Below are 18,070 nucleotides of genomic sequence, written 5' to 3'. Positions count from 1 at the left end.
TAAGATACAGTTCTACCCACTCAGAGACTTCTTTCCTGCATACAGGCAGGTAGAAGGAGCTGGTAGGGGTGGGGAGGAGGGAAGAGCACTGGAGGTCAAGGATATGATACATTGTCATTATATTCTAGGCACTATGTGCCAAATATTTAATGTATATTATCTCAAAACCTCACAACCATATGGAGTTGAATATTATCATATTTCTACAGATGAGGAAAGTTAGATTCAGCAGATTGAAGAATTTGCCCTAAAACACAAAACTGGTCATTGATAGAGCTGGGATTCAAACCACAGCTGCCTATGTCCAGGTAGCCTATTCTTGATCCCATCACCAGACTGACCCATATAGGATATATACTCCAATACAGTCAGACTTACCAGCTCCTCTGTACCCTCCCATGCACACCCCCCAACCCCTCCTGTCTTGAGACACAACCAGAATGACCCACACAGGTATGAATTAAACAGTGCAAACATGTTCAATTGCTTTATTCGTATAACACAGAGTTGTTTCTGTGGACTTTCTAATGGCAGATGACTTAAAACAAGTACTTTTGAGATTTCTCAGTCCAGCAGTGATTCTCATCTCAATCAATTCTGACTTGTAATTAAGTCACTTACCAGCTTAAATTTTAGTGAGCTGAATGTTCTGTCTTCCTTCATCCTTCTTCCCAGGGCAGTTTCTGAGTTCCAGGGAAGCCTTTGGGAGCATTGTGGCCTTGGTAGAATATACGTAGCTACTCTAAGGCTCTAAGGTCCTGTCTCTGCTAGTGTCTACTACTGATATAACTTGCCTGCCCTCTTGGTTCAAGTGGTATATGTGACCTTGAGCAGGGCTCAGAGCTCTTGGCCACAGGCTCTTCTTTGCCTTCTGGTGCTGCCAGTCCTCTGGATTCAGTTCCACACTCTGTCTGGACCATGACTAGAAGTGCATGCAGCATTCTTTCAGTGAAGACCTTCTCAGACCAATGGGCGACCTCCTGGGAGGCTTTCCAGCTACTACTCTTAGACAACTTCTGTGTCCCCATGCTGGATCCCCAGGAAAAATTGGATTCCAGATCCATGGGAAAAGCTGAGGAGAGGGTGTTTTATCTGGTTCACTTTTTTTCATATATACCACCTCCCATTTTGCTAAGCTGGCATGGAGCAGGGCTTTTCTCTCCGTCTTGCTGTTGTTCTAGATCGTACCTGGGACTTTCCTCTCTAAGATCCTAAGACTTAAGGAAGATTTTATAGGGTGGAGACAGGTATATAGGTGGAGTTCAGAGAGTGCGATCATTACATTGCTTCTCATTTCCTTTTTTTCTTTCTCTAAAATCTCCTCTCCTCTAGCTTGGAGGTCATTTACTAAGTCTGGGGATTGGGGACAGAAATACAAACATGCTTTTCAGTTCCTCAAACCTATTTCTGGTCTCTTCTATCTTACACTTACCTCAAACTTAGAATCAAAGAGGAAGTCAACTTTGTTATCTGCTGTGAACTATTCCTATATCAACAGAACTTTCTGCCAAACGAGAAAATGTGGGCAGCTATACAAGTTGGACTTGAAATGGCAAAGCAATTAATGATTTGAAATATCAACAATAGACATTCCACTGAAGTTTGCCTTTTAACCCTTTCCCCCTGCAAGTCAGTGTGCATGGGTAGACACAACCATAAAAAGTGAAGTTATGGGTAAGGTGTCCTCATGCAGTTCACATTTTCTTAAGAGCAATATAGATGCTTGATTGACAGAAAGAGGTGAAATCAGAGACAGAAGCCAAGAGAACATTCATATGATGCAAATTTTGATATACAGGTTTAAACAAACCCCAGACTGGTGGTATTTGAAAGCATTTAGAATTATTCAGAGAGAAACTGGGGATTTTCATGATTTTTTGCAAGTTTCTATCCTCAACTCTAAAAAAGCAATAAGAACAGAGATACAGAAAAACAGTAGGGAATATGACAATGTACAGATAATCATTTGGAAGTCTCACTTTGTTCAAAGAGAAATAATGATCATAACAAAGGTGGCTTACCTTAACAGAATTTAAAAGGCAAATAATTTGAAATAAAAAGCACAGGGATATTTAATATGTTGAGTTGCTTAGGAAGTGGTTCAATGCAAATTTGTTGAATCAATGTTTCCCTGACAGAGAGGCAATTACATTTAAGAAAGTTTTAAAAAGTGGTTACTAAGCAACTACACTCAGCCTACACACATTGTTCATAATCTCTGGTAAATTATAGAAAATGACAGCCTGCCATTAGAGAACAGAGACATACAAAATTAAAGCATTATTATTCTATGTTCCTCCTACGGGAGAAAGATCCATTATATATTTGGTACTGTTATTAGGTTAAATAACTACAATAGGTATTAAATGTTAGTGTGTTATGGTATAAAAGAGTAAAAACCCAAGTGTTTTTCAAAGAATGACCCTTGTAAGTAGGTATAACCTTCCCCTGACTTGACTTCACATTGTATCCTCTCTGTCATAGCAAGAGCAGCTCGAAACACTACTTTATTGGCAGAATTTTAAGTGAGTCTTTGGTAAAAGGAAAAAAAAAAAGAAGAAGAGAAAGAAAGGAAAGGAAAGGAAAGGAAAGGAAAGGAAAGGAAAGGAAAGGAAAGGAAAGGAAAGGAAAGGAAAGGAAAGGGCGAGCAAGCCCTATAAGAAAAATATACATATCAGTATTATTCACAACCCAGAATTCTCCATTCTTTTTTTTTTTTTTTTTTTTTTTGAGACGGAGTCTCGCTCTGTCGCCCAGGCTGGAGTGTAGTGGCCAGATCTCAGCTCACTGCAAGCTCTGCCTCCGGGGTTCACGCCATTCTCCTGCCTCAGCCTCCCGAGTAGCTGGGACTACAGGCGCCCGCCACTTCGCCCGGCTAGTTTTTTGTATTTTTTGGTAGAGACGGGGTTTCACCGTGTTAGCCAGGATGGTCTCGATCTCCTGACCTCCTGATCCACCCGTCTCGGCCACCCAAAGTGCTGGGATTACAGGCTTGAGCCACCGCGCCCGGCCCCAGAATTCTCCATTCTAATAAAATAATGATATCTTTGGTGTCAACACTTTTTTGATAGTGGTACTTTAATGACTGCCTACTATTTATTTAGAAGAGAAAAATCAGTATATAGCAGTAGATAAAATCAAAATGCCCCTATTTAAGACATCAGGAAAACAGCTAGTTTCTTTCTTTTTTTCTTCCTTCCTTCCTTTTTTTTTTTTTTTTTTTTTTCCTCTTCTTGAGTCAGGTCTCGCTCTGTCATCCAGTCTGGAGTGCAGTGCTGCAATCACAGCTCACTACAGTCTCAACCTTCGTGCTCTAGTAATCCTTCTGCCTGTGCCTCCCAAAGTGCTAGGATTACAACCATAAGCCACCATGCTTGGCCCTAGTTTCTAGGAAAACAAATGTTTCTATTAAAAGAGTATGCCACTATGCATGCCTGTAGTCCCAGCTACTCAAGAGACCAAGGCTGGAGAATCGCTTGAACCCGGGAGGCAGAGGTTGCAGTGAGCCAAGATTGCACCACTGCACTCCACCTGGGTAACAGAGCGAGACTCCGTCTCACAAAAAAAAAAAAAAAAAAAAAAAGTATGCCACTAAATTTAGTAATCATGTGGCAAATGTCCACCAGATAAGGGTTCTCAAATTTCAGAGGAAATCTATTGGCCAAACGTATTTTGAAATTTTGTTCATTCTCTTATTTATGAAAATAATTCCTACAGTTGGATAAAACCATATCTCTACTGTTATCCATTTCCATTTCAATGTGCATTATAAAACAATACATCTTTGGAAATAGTGAAGTTATTTTCTCTTCTTGCTCCCACTTCCTACACCTCTTCCCAGCCTGTAATAATCAAGCTCAGAGGCCGTAATAAGCACACAGTGGCTCTTTCTTACTACTCAGCAGCAACCGCTTCACACAGTTATTTCTCTTTCTCTCTAATGTGGCTCTCACCATGTCAGTAAAAATTCTGAGGACTGAAGAAACCTGCTGCCTAGCCCCGCTCATTTCAGCATGTCCTATTGCCATATAGGTCATTGGTATTGACTGTGACCTAGAAAAATGGGTAAGAAAAGTAAGATCAGTGTCAAAAACAACAAATGAATGGGAACTGAATAGGAACTGTCAGAAGGAGTTAGGCATTCTAGAGGCTCCCTGCCTTGTCATGATCTCTCTCCAGGACTACGTGAATTTTCTTTCATTCCATTTCTCCTTTTCTCTTCATTGTATTTCTACTCCATAGCTGTTTTGCTTTCTCATAGTTCCTGAATCTTTATAACCTGGACTTACCATGGCCTTGAAAAAATACTTCATGATATTTTTTCATCTCCACCCACCACTTCTAACTAAATTGTTCCTTTGTATTCATTAGTTCAAATTTTTGAAAAAGAAAATTAACCCAGTTCATCTTTCTGAGCCAGACCATGTTTCAGATCACTGCCTAGCCTATGGGCTGTGTGACAGTTTTTAAAATATACACAAAAATCTTTGACATTTCTCCCATCCAGAGACAGGGTTCATGTCTCCTCCCCTTGAATCTGGACTATGTGAATACAATAGAAGTGGCAGTGGGCAGATTTCCAGGATTAGGCCTTAAGACACCAGCAGCTTGCTCTTGGAATCTGACCACCAGCTGTGAAGAAGCCCAGGTCACACAAAGAGGCCAGGTAGGGGCTGTGGCTGACTGTTCCAGTGGAGGTCCCAGAAAACAGCCAGCATCAACCACCAGAAATGTGTGAGTAAAGCTATCTGCAGAGGACCTAGTCCCCAGTCGATCACTCCCAGCCTTTGAGTCTTTCCAGCTGATGCATCAGATATTGTGGAGCAGCGACAAGCCATGCTGATTGTACCTATCTGAATTCTTGTCATACAGCATATGTGAGCATAATAAAATGCATGCTTTATACCCTAAGTTCTGGGATAGTTGGTTATATAGTAGTAGACAGCTGGAAAATATTTTGGTACTGTAAGTCAATTACCTATAGCTGTGTCACAAAACTACACACTTCAGTGGTTTAAAACAATGATCTTCTTTTTTTTTTTTTTTTTCCTGTTTCTAGGAGTCAAGGATTTGAGAGGCATTCAGCCAGGTAGTTTTGGTTCAGAGTCTGCCACATAGCTGTAGTCAAAGCCTGGAGCTGGAAGACTATAACTGCTGAAGCAGCTGGGGGCTGGCTAGGCACCTCCCTTTCCTCTGAGGTTTCAAGGGCTCTCTTCAGGGTCTCTCCATGTATACTACTTTGGGCTTCATCTCAGGATGATGGCCTCAGATGACAGAAATTCTTACATGGTGGCTCAAGGTTCCAACGTGACTGTTCCAATGAGCCAAGCGAAAGATGCATTGCCTTTTTTGACCTAGTCTTGTAAGTCACTTGGCATCATTTCCACCATACTCTTACCAGTCAGCTGCTCATAAACTCAGCTTAGAATCAAGGAGTTGGGGGAGATAGATTCACTTTTCAAAGAGAGGAGTGTCAAAGAAATTTGTCAAAGTTCAGTCCTGGGCCAAAGCTCATACCTATTCTAATCAACTACGCCGAAGGCTAGTGGGATCATAGGTGCACCTATGGCCTCTCTTCTGTTAGGGACTGGAAGCAGGGATAGCTCCCTTAGAAGGAACTACATTGGCCAGTTCAGAGCACTACATCCCTTGCCTGCCCAGAACTCAGGGTCCTTCTTCCTCTTCTTTATGTCCTACACACATCTGCAACCTGTTGACCCCATCTATTGAACATCTCTTGAACTCCCCACTGGCAGTTAATAGATGATTTTTATAGGAAATTTGGAGAACACAAAAAACTACAAGGAGAAAAAAATACCCTTCCTCCCACATACACAGTTCCAGAGATGCCCACTCCCAACATGGCCTGGAAAAATGTCAAGGACCACTTCAAAAGCTGCTTGCCTATCTCGGAGTCCAGAGTTTTCTGTGGTGTCTAGTCTGTTTCTTTGTTCTCCTTTTTCCATGCTCCCATTCAGAGTTATTTCTTACCATTTTATGGGCTCAAAATGATCACTGGTAAACATCAAAGCACCCTGAATACAACAAATGAAAAGTAAAGAATATTTATAATAACTATTTTTATTGGTGTACAAAGGGAAAATAAAATCTGTCTTTTCATCCTGAAACTCAGGATTTACATATTTGTGATCAAGCAGTATTTACAAATTTGTAGTCTGCATTTTTCCTTTGTACTATAATTTTTGTTGTCATTATGATCTTTAAAATCATGAAAAGAAAATGTAAAGTGAAATATCTAATAGCTTAAGCAATATGTTCATTTTTGTTCATCACTTTACTATTAATAAAAAAATTATTTTTAAGTTGAATTACCCAGCAAATAAATTAACCCAGTTATAACTTCACTAATCATTTCTTTTATTTCTATTTTTCTCAATTAAAATAGAATTATTAATTAACACAAATTTATGGGTAAGCTTGGTAGACTGAGTATAATTGTTTTTTCCTTATAACCTTCTGAAATCCCACTAAAATAAAAGGAAAAGGAATTTAAAACTATAAATCCACAAAAAAGAGAAATAATGACAGCATATGAGAGATCTCAACAAAATCTAGAAACTGAAAAGCAATAAATGAGAAGCAGCCTAATAGACCAAAGACAAATGAAGCTTGAATCTATAATAGGATCTCTAATAAGAAGTAAGCTAATTATATGCCAAAAGGTTAAGAAGTTACAGAATCTTGAAAATTCTCAAGAATTGAATAAACCAGATATCACTGAGTCCAATAGTTTAAGTTGGTCTGAAACCAAGAGGATTGTCTGACAATCTTCATAAGGAATAGACAGGACCCCAATGAACTCCACCAGCCCATTCAGTCAGAGTCTGAAGAAGAACAGGTACCTGAATACAGACAAATCTGGAGGGCACGATGCTAAATCAGGCACAGAATGACAAATACCACATTTTTTCACTTACAGGAATCTAAAAAGTTGAGCTCATAGAAGCAGAAAGTAGAGTAGTAGTTACGAGGGGCTGGGAATGTGGAGAGATGAGGGTTTACAGAGGTGTTGGTCAAAGAATATAAAATTCAGTTAGACAGGAAGAATGAGTTCAAGAGCTCTATTGTACAACATTGTGACTATAATAAATAACAATATATTGTATACTTGATTGCTAATTTTAAGTGTTCTCATTGCACACAAAAATGCATGTGATAAATGCATGTTAATTATCTAAATTTAGCCATTCCACAATGTACACATATTTCAAAACATATTGTATACATAAATATATATAATTTTATTTAATTTAAAATTAATAATAATAATAATAATATTGTATTGGCAGGCCTAGTCAGTATAAATACAAGAAAAATAAATTTAAGGCATTAGACTGGGGGCAAAAATCAGTGAGATAATAAAGCATTACCTTCATAAAAACAGAAGTCTGTTAAAAAGGGACATTTCAAGAAAAGGAGCTCTTTAAAATTAAATTATAGATATATACTTTTTAAATTAAATCCCACAATTAGAAGATAAAGTTAAGGAAACCTCCTAGAAAGTAAAAGCAAAAAAGACAAAGAAGTGGAAAATAGTGGTAGGAAAAAAAGAAAGTTAGAGGAAGTTTTGCATCCAATTTAATTAGTAAGAGTTCCAGAAAAAGAAAACAGAAGAAATGGGCAAGAGAATATTTTCAAAAAATAGCATGCATGTCAAAAAATCCCAGACCTGAAGGACGTGAGTGCCAGTTTGAAAAGGTCCACACACTACACAGCAAAATGAATAAAAATGACTCTCACCAAGGCATGTTATGGTAATACTTCAGTAGGCAGGGGAGAAAGAAAAGACCTAAAGTTTTTGGATAGAAGAAAATGATTTGCATCAGTGTATCATTAAACATCTCAAAATTACATTGTGTGTATACTATAAGAGACATATTGTTGCTATAAGATTAATGATGGCCAAAAGGCCCTCTCAAGTACCTCACAGGGTCTACACTATATGTTCACTTAGCAGTATGGTGCAACCTGGCCTAACATTTCCAACCATGGCCTGGTAATTACTGGGTTTCTATGACAATGAGACCTAAAAATGCTGGTTGCCCTGGGGACAAGACCACTCAACATAGACGCAACCTTAAAACAATGCTTACCCTCACAAGAATAACTAATACTTCCTTTATAAAAGGAATACCTGGCAACTGACCTGGACTGAATACAGGTATGAAAAAGGAGAAAGAATTCCCCCAAACTCTGAGAATGGTCCCTAGATGGAGACTCTCCCAGTCATCTGACTTCTGACGCTCTCTGGCCCATGCCACCAGTCTGCTCCCGCTATCTGTCTTGTAAGAGCACTTCCAGAATAAACTGCCCAAACATTGGACAATGTCTAAGACTCGTCTTTGGAAACTAGAAGAGACTGATGTCTTCAAAATATTAAGGGAAAAATATTTTCAACCTGAAATTCTGTGCCCAACCAAACTACCCATCATGGATAATAATAAAGAAAGTTACTATAAATTATGCTCTATCAAAATAAAGAATAAGATAGGGGATAGAGGAAACAGGAGATTCAAATAGGTGACAGGCAAAAAGAATTCCCTGGATGGTGCTAAAGTGAAGTCCCAGTATAACAGCTGAGAGGGCTCAGCCTTCAGAGCAACCAGTTCTGCCTATAGAATAGAGGGCATCAGAGGCAAAGTCATCAGGGGAAAAAATTAATTGATAGATTACCTGATGTGTTTGACTGTTTTGATAAGTAATTCATTGATCTGTTGGAGCATTTTGGGATTAAAAATTGGTGATAGGTACATAGAAAATCAAGCAAACAATTTTAAACTTCAGAGTAAAAAAAAATTGTCTTTAAAATATTGGAATGTGTATTTAGTGAAATTCAATAACCTTTAAGAATGAAAAAAATCACTCAACAAAACTACCTCAACACAATAAAGGCCACTTAGGAAAAGTCCACGGCTATCATAGTCAAGGTGAAAGACTGAAAGCTTTCCCACAAGATCAGGAACTAGACAAGAATGCTCACTTTCAACACTTCTATTCAACATAGTGCTAGAAGTCTTAGCCAGAACAATTAGTCAAGAAAAAGAAATTAAAAGCATCCAAAAAGAAGAATTAAAATTATCTCTATTCATAAACAACAGAATCTTGTATGTAGAAAACCTTAAGGATGCCACAAAAAAAACCTGTTAGAAATAATAAACAAGTTCAACAAAGTTACAGGATTCAAAATCAAAACACACAAAAAAGCTATATTTCTACACACTAACAATGAATAATCTGAAAAGGAAATTAAGAAAATAATTCCATTTATGGTAGAATCAAAAAGAATAAAATATTCAGAATAAGCAAGCCAAAAGACTTGCACACTGAAAATTACAAAATGTCACTGAAAGAAATTAAGGCAGACACAAATAAATGGAAAGATATCCTGTGTTTATAGATTGGAAGACTTAATATAATAAGATGTCAATACTCTACAAAGTGATCTACAGATTCAACACAATTCCTATCAAAATCCCAATGATGTTTTTTTGCAGAAATAGAAAAGCCCAGCAAAGGAATTGAATAGATATTTCTCCAAATAAGATATACAAATGGCCAATAAGCATATGAAAATATGCTCAATGTTATTAATAATTTTGGAAACGAAAATCAAAGCCACAGTGAGGTATTGCCTCCCAGCCATTAGAATGGCTGCTATTGAAAAATAAAGAAAGAAAGAAAATAGATATTGGTGAGGATGTGGAGACATCTGCACTCTTATGAACTTTTGGTGGTAAAATGGTACAGCTGCTATGAAAAACAGTATGATGGTTCCTCAAAAAATTAAAAATAGAAATACCATATGAATCAAAAACTCTACTTCTGGATATTTAGTGAAAAGATTTGCAGTTAGGGTCTCAGGGATATTTATACACCCATGTTCATAACAGCATTATTCACGATAACCAAAAGTAAAAGCAACCCAAACATCCATTGATGGATGAATGGATAAACAAAATATGGTATGTAATACAATGAAATATTATCAAGCCTTAGAGAGGAAGGAAATTCTGACACATGCTACAACCTGGATGAATTTTGAGACATTAATTAAGTGAAACAAGTCAGTCACAAAAAGGCAAAAATCATATGACTCAACTTATATGAGGTATCTGTAGGGAAGTGAAATTCAAAAAAATAGAAAGTAGAATGGTTGTTCCCAGGGGCTCGGGTGAGGGGAAAATGGAAAGTCGTTTAACAGGTATGAAAAAATTCTGGAGATTGGTTGGACAACAAACTGAATATACTTACCCTACTGAAGTGTACACTTAAAAATTATTAAGATGGTAAGTTTTATATTATGTGCATTTTACCACATTAAAGCAACTTTTATTTCGAGACAGGGTCTCACTCTGTCACCCACGCTGAAGTACAAGTGGCATGATCACAGCTCACTGCAGCCTTGACCTCCCAGGCTCATGCGATCCTCCCATGTCAGCCTCTCAAGTAGCTGGGACCACAGGCACATGTCACCATGCCTGGCTAATTTATTATCATTATTATTATTTGTAGAAACAAGATCTCACTATGTTGCCCAGGCTGGTCTCAAACTTTCAGGCATAAGCAGGCCTCCTGCCTTGGCCTCCCAAAATAATGGGATTACAGGCATGAGCCACTGCACCTAGCTAAAACAACATTTTAATATACTATATTACATTATTCAGCAGTGGACAACATCTACATATGTACTTATAATAATGTAGCACTCATTATTTTTAGACAAAAATTTGCAATATAAATAATATTTGCAAGATAGTGGAAGTTTAGGGTTGGGGAAGAGAGGAGTAGTGGAAGAGAACCAAATTTTCTATGTCAGGAAGTCAATAACAGATAATGTCTAAAATTGGAAAATCAATATGGGGAAACATAAACACATCATTCAGAAATAAAGGATAAACACCTGTGATTGGCCTCAGCTCTATGTTTTATTCTTTTCCTGCTCTCTTCTAATAAGGGTGTTATCTGTTGTCTGCATGCTATATTCTCCAAGTTTCCATGTCTGTTGGAGATAGCTAGTTTGACTAATGGAAAACACTGTCAGGAAACTGAACGTGAAGAGGAAAAGACAGAATATTTTCCTCCTTCCTTCTATGCCTCAGGTGACATCTTAAGTGATGTCTATGTTTCTTCCATGGCTCCAGCTCCTGACAGACAAGCTTCCATGGTCCTAGGTTCTGCAGGATTAACCTAGCTACTGGGCTTACCAGCACCTCTTCTCTTTTTCTCTCCAGCCTAATCTATCTAATGTTGCTAGTCTCTGAGTTGCTCACCAACCCCTGTTTGGCTTCTCAGCTTTTCCATGACTAATGCCTGCATAAAAGCTTATTGCAAGAGTTTTGTTTCTGCATAGTGTTTAGCTGGGAAGGTATCATTCCTGCCCCAAGTACAAGAAAAATGTATGAACTATAGAATCAGAATATTTCTTAATCTCATTAGAGAGCTGATGTAAAGAGCAACCAAATAGACTGAAAGCCAAGGAAAGATAAGAGCCTCCAAGGTGATACAAGCACTGGCTTAATTGTGGCAGAGATTAAGCCACAAATGGGGGAAGAGATACTGAACATCATAGAAGTGGGTAAGACGAATTCAGTTTAAAATTTTAAGTTGCTAGGCCTCGTTTGGGCTAGTAGGACATCATAGAGCCCCGGGAGTTTCAGACATGAAGGAGGTTTATGCCCACTTGCAGTTCTTCTCCACATACCTCCAATGGGGGTGTGTGGAGAAGAACGACAAGTGGACATGAGAAATATTTGGGGCAGGGCAGGAGAAGAGGGCCTCCATCAGTAAAGTGAAAAAGGCACAAAACCCATCTGGCTCCTCCTCTTCTGTGGAACAAAGGCCTTAAGTCACTCGGGTAAAGGTAGCAAACCCTGTCACCCACAGTAGAAGTTGATAAGCAAAGGATGCGCATTCAAGAATCAAAAATAACCTTTAAAACACAAAAGCAAAAACCTAAGTATAACTAATAAGCAATAGTGGAGATAAACTGAAATATTATAAAATGCTCAACTGACCCCCCCCCCAAAAAAAAAAATAAGAGGAAAAAAGGAACAAAGAACAGATGGGGCAAATAAAAAACAGGTATCAAAATAGTAGTTTTAAATTCAACCATATCAATAATCACATTAAATGTAAATGGTCTGAACTTTCTAATTAAAACAGATTATCAGAGTAGACTACAAGAAGTAGATTACAGATAAAAGGACAAAATAAGATACACTCTGCAAAAATTCATTGTAAAAAAAAATTGGAATGGATAACATCAGACAAAGTATAGTTCGGAACAAGGAATATTACCAAGAATAGGAGGTAAATTTCATAATGATAAAGGGGTAAACATATCAAAAAGATATAACAGTCCTAAATGTGTGTGTATCCTGTAACAGAGATTCAAAATATCCAAGGAAAAGGCTGATAGAACTGAAAGGAAAGTAAACAAATCCACAAATACAATTGGGAGCTTCAACAGTTTTTCTCATTAGTTAATAAAACGAGTACACACAAAAAAATCAGTACAGACACAGAAGACTTGAAAAATACAACCAACTGGACCCAATTGATAAATGTATAGAATATACCATTCAAAAAAAGAATAAACATCCTTTTCAAGTACATTCACAACAGTCACCAAAATAGACCATTTTCTGGGCCACAAGGAAATTTAATCAGATTGAAATCATATAGAGTATGTTCTGTTACAAGATAATTAAATTAGAAATCAATAACAGGAAGATATAAGGAAAATTCCCAAACATTTAGAAATTAAACAATATACCTCTTAATAATGCATGGGTCAAAGAACACATCAGAAAGAAAATTATAAAATATTTTAAATGGAATGATAATGGTAACATCAAAATGTGTGGGATAAAACTAAAGCAGAGCTTAGAGCATAATGTATAGCCTTAAGTACTCATATTAGAGAAGATCTAAACAAGCAAAAATTACAAAATTTCCAGGAGAAAACATGGAAGAAAACCTTTACACTCTAGATATAGCAAAAATTCCTAGGTGAGAAAGAAGCACGAACCATTTAAACAATTAACAAATTAGACTTCATCAAAATTTTAAAATTCTGCTTTAATTTAATTTTATTTAATTCTAAGTTCCAGGATACATATACAAGATGTGCAGGTTTGCTACACAGGTAAACGTGTGCCATGGTGGTTTGTTGCACCTATCAACCCATCACCTAAATATTAAGCCCTGTATTCACTAGCTATTTATCCTGATGCTCTCCCTCCCCTCGCTCCCCTGACAGACCCCAGTGTGTGTTGTTCCCCTCGCTGTGTCCATGTGTTCTCATTGCTCAGCTCCCACTTATAGGTGAGAACATGAGGTGTCTGGTTTTCTGTTCCTGTGTTAGTTTGCTGAAGATAATGGCTTCCAGCTCCATTCACATCCATGCAAAGGACATGATCTCATTCCTTTGTATGGCTGCATAGTATTCCATGGTATATATGTCCCACATTTCCTTCATCCAGTCTGTCATTGATGGGCATTTGGGTTGATTCCATGTCTTTGTTATTGTGAATAATGCTGCAATGAACATACACATGCATGTATCTTTATAATATAATAATTTATTTTCATTTGGGTAGATAACCAGTAATGGGATTGCTGGGTCAAATGGTATTTCTAGTTGCAGGTCTTTGAGGAATCGTCACATTGTCTTCCACAATGGTTGAACTAATTTACATTCCCATCAACAGTGTAAAAGTGTTCCTGTTTCTCCACAGCCTTGCCAACATCTGTTGTTTCTTGACTTTTTAATAACTGCCATTCTGAATAGTGTGAGATGGTATCTCATTGTAGCTTTGGTTTGAATTTCTCTAATGATCAGTGCTGTTGAGGTTTTTTTTTCGTATGTTTGTTGGCTGCATAAATATCTTCTTTTGAGAAGTGTCTTTCATATTCTTTTCCCACTTCCTGATAGGGCTGTTTGTTTTTTCTCATAAATTTGTTTGAGTTCCTTGTAGGTTCTGGATATTAGATGTTTGTCAAACGGATAGATTGCAAAAATTTTCTCCCATTCTGTGGGTTGTCTGTTCACTCTGATGATAGTTTCTTTTGCTATGCAGAAGCTCTTTAGTTTAATTAGATCCCATTTGTCAATTTTCACTTTTGTTGCAATTGCTTTTGATGCTTTTGTCATGAAATCTTTGCCCATGCCTATGTCCTGAATGGTACTGCCTAGCTTTCCTCCTAGGGTTTTTATAGTTTTGGGTTTTACATTTAAGTCTTTCATCCATCTTGAGTTAATTTTTGTATAAGGTGTAAGGAAGGGGTTCAGTTTCAATTTTCTGCATATAGATAACCAGTTTTCCCAGGACCATTTATTGAATAGGGAATCCTTTTCCCATTGCTTGTTTTTGTCAAGTTTGTCAAAGATCAGATGATGTATATGTGTGCTCTTATTTCTAAGATCTCTATTCTGTTCCATTGGTCTATTTGTCTGACCCCACAGAAATACAAATAACCACCAGAGAATACTATAAATACTTCTATACAAATAAACTAGAAAATCTGAAGAAATGGAGAAATTGCTGGACAAATGTACCTTCCCAAGAGTGAACTAGGAAGAAATTGAATCCCCGAATAAACCAATAACAAGTTCTGAAACTGTGGCAGTAGTTAATAGCCTATGAACCAAAACAAGCCCAGGACCAGATGGATTCACAGCCAAATTCTACCTGAGGTACAGAGGAGCTGCTACCATTCCTTCTGAAACTATTCCATATAATTGAAAAGGAGGGACTTCTCCCTAACTCTTTTTAAGGCCAGCATCATCCTGATACCAAAACCTGGTGGAGATACAATAAAAAAAAGGAAACTTAAGGCCAATATTCCTGAGGAACACTGATGCAAAAATCTTTAATAAAATACTGGGCAAACCAAATCCAGCAGCACATCAAAAAGCTTATGCATCACAATCAAGTTGACTTCATCTCTAGGATGTAAGGCTGGTTCAACATACACCAATCAATAAACATAATTTATCACCTAAACAGAACCAATGATAAAAAGCAACCTTAGATGCTCCAGAAAAGAGGCTGAGAAAATTTAAGTACTGAGGAAAAGATACATCTCTGAGGTGACAGCAGAGGATGGCAGTCAGCCTGGAGGACTGAAAGGCCAAGAAAGATGAACAGACCTTAAAGAGAAGGAATATCACCAGCTTCTTCCCTGACACAGCTTCCAAAAAACCAGCCAAAGGGGTGGCAGTTGGCCTCACTCTGGGTGAAATAATCAAAGGTGTGAATAGCTCAGATTCAGTTCTTTGTTTCCAGGCCACCCAGACAGCCAGGAAAATGCTATCCCAGGAAAAGAACCCCCCTCTGAAATTGATCATTGAAGCACTCCTTGTTCCCAGGATGGTGGAGTTCCTGAAGTCATCACTTTACCCCTGCTTGCAGTTTGAGGCTGCCTAGGCCCTGACCAACATTGCTTCAGGGACTTCCGAGCAGATTTGAACCATGGTAGAAGGGGGACCCATCCAGCCCTTGATCAAGCTCCTGTATTCCCCCAGTGTGGCTGTGTGTGAACAGGCAAAGTGGGCTCTTGATAGTATACCCTGTGACAGCCCAGAGTTCAGAGATAACATCATCTCAAGCAATGCCATCCCACATCTGCCGGCCCTGATTTCACCCACCCTACCAATCACATTTCTGCGGAACATCACTTGGACCTTGTCGAACCTGTGCCAAAAGAAGACCCCATGCCCTTGCGAAACTGCAGTGAAGCAGATGCTGCTGGCCCTCTCACTCCCGCAGCACAACCATGGCAAGGTTCTCTCAAGCCTGCTGGGTGCTGTCCTACCTCACCAATGGCTACAAAGAGTGCATCAGCCAAGTAGTTGACACGGGGGTCCTGCCCAGGCTTGTAGCACTCATGACCAGCTCAGACCTCAATGTCTTGACCCCTTCTCTCTGTACTGTGGGGAACATTATCACAGGCACAGATGAGCAGAAACATATGGCCACTGACACGGGCATGCTGAACATGCTGCCCCAGCTCCTGCAGCACAACAGGCCCTTCATCCAGAAGGAGGTGACCTAGGCCTTGAGCAATATGGTGGCAGGGCCCTCTCACCACATCCAGCAGCTGCTTGCTACAACATCTTGCCTCTCTTGGTGGCTCTGTTAAAAAAAAAAAAAAAAAAAAAGTGGAGAATTTAAAGTCCAGAAAGAGGCTGTGTAGGCGGTGGCTAACTTTGCAATGTGGGTCACCATGGTTTAGCTGATCCTCCACTCTGGGGTCCCGGAGCCACTGGTGAATCTGCTCATTGCCCCAGATGTTAAAATTGTTCTCATCATCCTCGATGTCCTCTCTTGCATCCTCCAGGTGGCAGAGAAATGGTCTGAGATGGAAATCCTATGTTTTCTGATAGAAGAACTCAGTGGGATCAATAGAATTGAGGCTTTACAACTGCATGAGAACTGTTAGATTGGCCAGTCTGCTTTGAACATCATTGAGAAGCACTTTGGTGAGGAAGAAGATGAGAGCCTAACTTTACTGAGCCAAGTCCTAAACCAAGATTGCGAATTTATAGATTATGAATGCTTAGCAAAAAATAGCCAAGTTCCATAACTCCTAAACCAACAACCCACTGGGGGAACCCACCCCCAATATTTCAACATAGGTTCTTTCTATTTTCCATAAGTGTCAGCCGGCTGAAAAATAAAGAGAGACAGTTCAAGGAGAGGAACTTTATAGCTGGGCTGCCGGGGGTGACATCACATATCGGTAGGACCATGATGCCCACCTGAGCCTCAAACCAGCAGTTTTTTATTAAGGGTTTCAAAAGGGGAGTGGGTGGAAAACAGGGAGTAGGTACAAAGATCACATGCTTCAAAGGGCAAAAAGCAGAACAAAGATCACATGCTTCTGAGGGAACAGGATAAAGGGCAAAAGCAGAACTACTGATAAGGGTCTATGTTCAGCGGTGCACATATTGTCTTGATAAACATCTTAAACAACAGAAAACAGGTTTGAGAGTAGAGAACCCGTCTGACCACAAATTTACCAGGGCGGAGTTTTTCCCCACCCTAATAAGCCTGAGGGTACTGCAGGAGACCAGGGCATATCTCAGTCCTTATCTCAATTGCATAAGACAGACACTCCCAGAGAGGCCATTTATAGACCTCTCCCAAGGAATGAATTCCTTTCCCAGGGTATTAATATTACTATTCCTTGCTAGGAAAAGAATTTAGCGATATCTCTCCTACTTGCACATCCATTTATAGGCTCTCAGCAAGAAGAAATATATGGCTCTTTTTGCCCAACCCCATAGGCAGTCAGACCTTATCGTTGTCTTCCCTTGTTCCCTAAAAATCGCTGTTATTCTGTTCTTTTTCAAGGTGCACTGATTTCATATTGTTCAAACACACATGTTTTACAATCAATTTGTACAGTTAACACAATTATCACAGTGGTCATGAGGTGACGTACATCCTCAGTTTATGAAGATAACAGGATTAAGAGATTAAAGTAAGGACAGGCATAAGAAATTATAAAGGTATTATTTGGGAACTGGTAAATGTCCATATTAAAATGAAATCTTCAAAATTTATGTTCCTTTGCCGCGGCTCCAGCAGGTCCCTCCGTTTGGGGTCCCTGACTTCCCACAACAACAACCTAATGCTAAAGGATAACTTCTTTAAGCAGCAGCAGTCCTATATCTTAGTGTACCCCAAATATAAAGCTTTTAAAACTTAATATTAATAAAATGTTCAATACTTTCAAAAAAAAAAAAACATTATCTCAATAGATGCAGAAAAGGCCTTCAATAAAATTCAACATCCTTCATGCTAAAAACTCTCCATAAACTAGGTATTGATGGAACATATTTCAAAATAATAGCCATTTATAACAGACCCACAGCCAAATCATACTGAATAGGCAAAAGCTGGAAGCATTCCCTTTGAAAACTGGCACAAGACAAGGATCCCCTCTCTCACCACTCCTATTCAATATAGTATTGGTGTTTGGGTGAGGGAAAAGGGACAAGATGGAGGAAGGTGAACAAGATGGAGCAGTCCCTGTTGTT

General features: G+C 38.7%; 1 pseudogene; it reads left to right on the top strand.

Moving 5' to 3' along the window:
- The first annotated feature begins 440 nt into the window (after positions 1 to 440).
- On the top strand, positions 441 to 16,820 carry LOC101009196 (annotated as a pseudogene).
- Positions 16,821 to 18,070: the final 1,250 nt, after the last annotated feature.

Source organism: Papio anubis, chromosome 5, assembly GCF_008728515.1.
Source record: "Papio anubis isolate 15944 chromosome 5, Panubis1.0, whole genome shotgun sequence".
Taxonomy (NCBI): Eukaryota; Metazoa; Chordata; class Mammalia; order Primates; family Cercopithecidae; genus Papio; species Papio anubis.
The sequence above is the reverse complement of the archived record's forward strand: the minus strand, read 5'-3'. Positions and strand labels throughout refer to the sequence as shown.